Consider the following 6,000-nt stretch of genomic DNA (forward strand, 5'->3'; position numbering starts at 1 on the left):
TTAAAGGGAAGATCTATCAGATTGTTCCTTGCATACAGCACTCCATCTCCCCATGCCAAGAGTTTTTACTGTTTTTCCTCCATGCCTGGAAATCTGTCCTCAGCTAAAGTCCCACCTTCTATCTACGAGAAGCCTTTCCCAGCAGTCTTAAATCTTACGCCTTCTCTCTGAGACTGCTTCCAATTTATGTTGTTCACATCTTGTTTGTATATGGTTGTTTATATATTGCATCCCCCCCTTTGATTGTGAGCTCCTTGAGACCTACGGCTGTTTTTTGCCTTTCTTTGAATCTCTATTAGCATAGTTCCTGTCACATTATAGGCATTTAATAAATGCTAGTTGATGGATTGACTGATTCTCTCCCTAAGGCCATATGATCTTAGAGAAATGAGACTTCCTTAGTCTTTTTCTTTTTTTTCCTGTCCTCTGCACAGAGAGTGGAGTCTCTGAGCTGGGGAGAGACCCTGGGCCATGATCTTAAACCAGAGGAATCTTGAATTCCAGGAATTCAGGCCAAGTTTATAGTCAATTTATAATTCTCAAACTTTTTGGCCTCAGGACCCTTTACAGTCTTAAAAATAATTGATCACCCTCCCAAAGATCTTTTATTTATGTAGATCATATCTAGGACTATTTACCATATTAGAAATTAAAATAATATATTATGAAAAGAGTTTTTACCTTCACAAGCTCCCTGAGTCTCAAGGTTTCTCAGAAATCCCCAGATCACACATTGATTACTACTAGTCAGGAGTGACTGTCAGGACTCCAGTGAAGCAGAAACCAGTAATGTCTTTGGACATGAACTTTCTGGGATCAGTACTATATAGGAACTGAAATAAATTTTGACCTAATCTCCCCAACCTCTGAAGAACTAGGTGGTGGTGGAAGGAAGGATTATCCTTTCCATCCACTTGCTGAGGAGGAATGTTTATATGTTTATTCTCTCTAAATCTTTGAAGTAACTATCCTTTTGCAAAAAACAATCGGTGTTAAATGCTCAAAGTTCAGATGAGGAGGCCTTCCTTCCACTAGGCTGGGGTTCCTAACATCAATCTTTAGGGTCAAAACAATTGTCTTGCTCCTTATGCTGGCTCAGTGTACTGGCTGCAAAACTGGTATATGCTACTGCCCCTTGAAGCCCCCAAGGTCAGAGACTCCACTCCCACAATGAGAAGGAAAAAGAATGAAGAAAAAGGACAAGAATTCCTTGTTTCAGAGGCCTTGCAGTCCTCAAGGCCCTTTCCTTTAAAGTGTCATCTTTTATCAGACTCCATCATATCACTAAAAAGTTACTAAAGACAAACGAAGCAAACAAAACCAAAAGGGAGTTGCTCAAGTGGCCTTTTTGAATGACCCCACAGCCAATCAGAGAGCTTCTTCTGTACCACGTGGGTAGCTGAATGGCCAGAACTAGTTACAGAATATCCACACATGCTTCAGTCCCTTGCACATCTCCATGTGGAAAGGCACTGTCCTAGGTGGCCTGGGCATGTGCCAGCCCCCCATTACATGATGATTGCCCTGCCTTGGTTTACAATATGTTGTTGTCTGTCTTTGGGGCTAAGCACGTTGTTGACAAAAGAAGAAAAGAATGAGGCTCTTGTCTGTAACTGTTAAGATCTATTTCTAATTTTGTTATATTCTACTGGTGCGTACTGAAAGTATTCATACCTTCAGCCCATTTCATGTGTATTCATAGTTTATCACCATTTGGGGTTAGTGTCATCTGAGTGGAAGCATTTCTGGTAGGTAAGGGAATTAGTATTTTTCCTTTGTTTAGACATATCTTGCTTTCTTGAGGAACCAAAATATGAAAGCACTCAATTCTCCCTGCTGTCCTCCATGCCAAGCTGATGATCACAATTGTTCTGAGTGTGGCTAGCCTATGCTAGCCTCCTGGATCACTGTCTTTTTGTGGCAGAAACTACCTAAGATGGACAGATCATAGGGGAGATTTCTGACAAAAGGGGATCCACTAGAGTAGGAAATGGAAAACCATTCCAGTATCTTTGCCAAGAAAACCCCATGGACAGTATTGAATGGTCCATGGGGTCACAAAGAGTCAGACACAACTGAACAACAAGGCTGTACTATTTCATCTATTTCTTTGGCTCTTACGAGCAAAGACAACACGCTGACTGGGGTACAAACTCATCCAGGTGATACAGCCTAGGTAGCTGGTGTTTTAGGATTCCTATCCATCCTTCTCAGCTACTGGGGTAATTTCAGGGCAAACAAAGACCTTGCTGTACAAATCACGTTCCTTTACCTGCATTCTTCATGGATCTCCCTCTCAGCATTGTGTAGATAATGGATTGGGCTTCAAGAGGGTTATTACTGTTATTTCAGTTTCATCTTTTTTATGAGGTTGAGACAGAAACAGTTGGGATGAATTGCTATTCTGCCATTTTTTAATATATAATGCTTTATGGATTATTGAACAAGTGGCTAAAGTAATTTGGTTTTTTAGTTGAATAAACTTATCCTCTGCAGGGTTTTTGAAAGCATTCTCAATATAACTCTAGGAGCAGACAGGACAACAGGGATGATATGTTCTTCATCCTGTTCCTTGATCTCTTCTGCTAGGTCTCTATATTTTTGAAAGACTTTTGTTCCACATAGCTTGGAGGTTACAAGTATTTGGTGTGGTAACATCTATTTAGAAATTGTTCTTAAATTTTATAGATCAATGTCATGTCTGGGTTATTGTAGACAATCGTTTGGTCTGTGATAATGGTCCAGTTGCAATACAGTTTGTTGTTTGAGTTTTCCAGGGTACTTTGAGGTCTCTGTTCTGAATATAGAGATTGATCATCTATGAAAGATAGAGAGCTTCTGATGTGTCATCTGCATTCCTCACCAAGTTCAAGTTTCTGGAGCCCAGAACTCAACACAGTACTTGACTTATAATAAGCACCTAATATAAATGATCATTTATTCATTTCAAAGCAAGGACATTTAATAAAATAGTCGAAAAAGACAATTTGCAATACAGCATCCTCCCCCCCACCCCCCAATAAACATAGGACAGACCCTTCCACAAATATATATACCCCTGGTAGAGACAGTGAGAGTGGATAGGAATACATAAGTATGGAGGGACAATTCACATGTCATCTCAGTTTCCTGACTCCAAGGTCAGTACCCTATCACACCAACTTCTCCCTGCTTGAGACCTTAGTGGAACACTGGAAACATCAACAAGAACAATGTATGTTTTATCTTTGTTTCTCAAAGTCTTTGCTTTGCTCCCTGTAAGGGCCTTGTTGGCAAGAGGAAGTGAACACTGGATATTGAGCCCTTCATAAGATGTCCACCCCCCTCTTTTCTAGTCCTCTTACACCTTATAAATCATTACCCCCCCAAACCTGTACCTCACCCCAGCACTTTGTGATCCAGTGACACTGGACTCTTTTGTGTTCCTCAGACTAGCCACTCCATCTCCCAACTCTATGACTTTTCTCTGGCTGTCCCCCATGTTCTCTCTGCTCTTCTCTGCCATCTGGGCTCCCTGGCTTCCTTCAAGTCCCAACTAAAATGCCACCTTCTTCAAAAAGCCTTTCCCAGTCCCACTTAATTCGAGTGCCATCCCTCTGCTGATTAGTCCATTTTCTCCTGTATATATCTTGTTTGTGCATAGTTGTTTACTTATCCTCTCCTCTGTTAGATTGTGAGGTCCTGGAGAGAAGGGATTCTGTTTTGCTCTTTGTATCCCCAAGTGCTTGGCACCATGCCTGACACAAAGTGGGAACTTCTTAACTATTTACTGAGCGAATTTATCGCTCAGTAAATATTTGAATTTATCAAATCAAAACAGCCCTCAGATGAAAGTCTTTCAACCTACCTCCCCATTTCCATCTTAAATACAATAATAGAAACAAGAGAATTATATATTTTTCTAAGATCTGAAAGCTACCTTATCTGTAAAGTAGGACAGGCAAGATGACTTTCAGGGACCCTTCCAAATCTTACATTCTGTGACTACTTTAGTCAGCTATTGATTATTTCTCCATGGTCTCCTTGTCTTCTACCCCTCTCTGATTCTCAACTCCAGCTGCTCAGTATTTATCTGAGCAGACTGAAAAGCCGGAGCTTTACCTCTCTCCAGCATTCTCACATAATTATAGGCTGCTGTTTCTCCTCAGTTCCCAAGTAAGACTTCTTTTAAAAATAAAAAAGTATTATTGATGCCTGTTGTTTTCATATTTTCGTCATTTTTGGAAATGCCCACCCTTTCCTGCTCCCCAGATTGAATTCTTCTTTGTAACAAAAAATATCAATTAAGCAAAACCAAAAATAATAATAATAATAAAGTGACCCATCTGATAATGGCATCCTATTCTGACAATCCCTGCCTCTCCAATGGGACAAGTGTGTTTCATTATCTGCTTTCCGGGATCATGCATGCATTATTAGTTTTTCAGAATCTAAGGTTTCTTTTTCAGTTTGGAAGAGGAAATATGGTTCTTCTGGCAAGATTTGGACCAGCTGCCTTGTGAAGGGGCCCAAGTTGTATTATGAGAGTTGTATTTTTTTTTCCCCTCCAGGCTGGAAAAGAGGAAGCTATCATGGTATGAGGACTAGAGGGTGGAGTTTTTCCTCTAAAGCGGTAATTTTTGAAACTCTTTGGAACGGGACATAAAGGAAGAGATCTGGAGAAAGCAGAATCAGGACCACCACAGCCAGAAGCAGCAGATGGAGGATGCTTTCCAGTAGACTGATTCTAAAGCCTTTCCCTTTCCCTGGTTCACTGCTCGACTTAAGAGAATCCTGCAGGGGGGTGATTGAATTATGGCTACTCACAGAAACTGCTTGAAACAATGGTGAACACTCTGATTCTCCCAATGGGCAGCATGGTTTGTTATTGTTTCTTAGTTAATTTAGGTTTTGCTTGTTGGTTATTTGCATTTTAAAAATAATAAATGGTTCATTAAATAAAGATAATTTTAACTATATCCTGAGTTTTCATTTTGCTATAGAGTGATGGAAATGACCTGTGGATAATTGATTATGCCAAATTCAACTGGCTGAGGACCACCCTCCTGGCTTGGAAATCAAAAGGTGGGGGGTAGGGGTTGGGGAGGTGGTGACTGGGCCTTGACGCATTTTGTGAATTTTACTAACCATCAGTATTTTTAGCTCTTTAGCTTTTCAGAGAAAGAAAACTTCATGGAACTGGGATCTTTGCCCTATACCGGAGGTTTTTAATCTTGGATGTACTTCAGAAGGTCCATGAACTTGGATGGGAAAATAAATGGCATCTTTTTTTTTTTCCAATCTGCTTGGTTTTCTTTGTAATCTTTTGTATTTTACACATTTAAAAATATTAATCTGAGGAGTCCATAGAATTAAACTCATTATCTCCAAGTAGATAGGTAGTTTTACTCCCCGGGCCCCTTGGATTTTTTTCTACTTTTGAAGGAGAGGGAGGAGAATGGGGAAGCAGAGGAGGAGAAGGAGGGAGGGGAGAGGAAGAAAGGAAGGAGTTGGTGAATGAGGAAGGAGAGAGAGAGGGACTTCCAGAGGAAGACTCACCCAGAGCTTGACCTAGTGAATGGAGGCAGGTGTGGTCAATTCTCCCTAAGGGAGGGAGGTGAACAAGGGCTCCTCATTCAAACTTTTCTCCATCAGTGTGACAGACAAAACTCCATTTCTACATCAAAGGCCACTTAAAGCCTCAGCAATGTTGACAACTAGTGCTGAATATTAACACTTTTCCTCCATTTTAAAGACTTGATTAAATGCCATACCTTCTCTACTGGTTTCCACTTCAAAGTCAATGTGATTTTATTCTCTCTCTTCTCCAGACTATTTTCTCTTTCTGTTTCCCAAGCTTAAAACTTTGTCATCATCTTAGCTCCTGCCCTCTTGCTCACCCCACCATAGTCAATCTGTCATCAGGTCTTACTGTTTCTTCCTTTCATCTGTCAGATTTGCACCCCTCCTCTTTCTTTAAAACCCAGGTCCAGGCCCCTATCATCTCACACCAGTGAATAC

Source organism: Notamacropus eugenii, chromosome 4 (assembly GCF_028372415.1).
Source record: "Notamacropus eugenii isolate mMacEug1 chromosome 4, mMacEug1.pri_v2, whole genome shotgun sequence".
NCBI lineage: Eukaryota > Metazoa > Chordata > Mammalia > Diprotodontia > Macropodidae > Notamacropus > Notamacropus eugenii.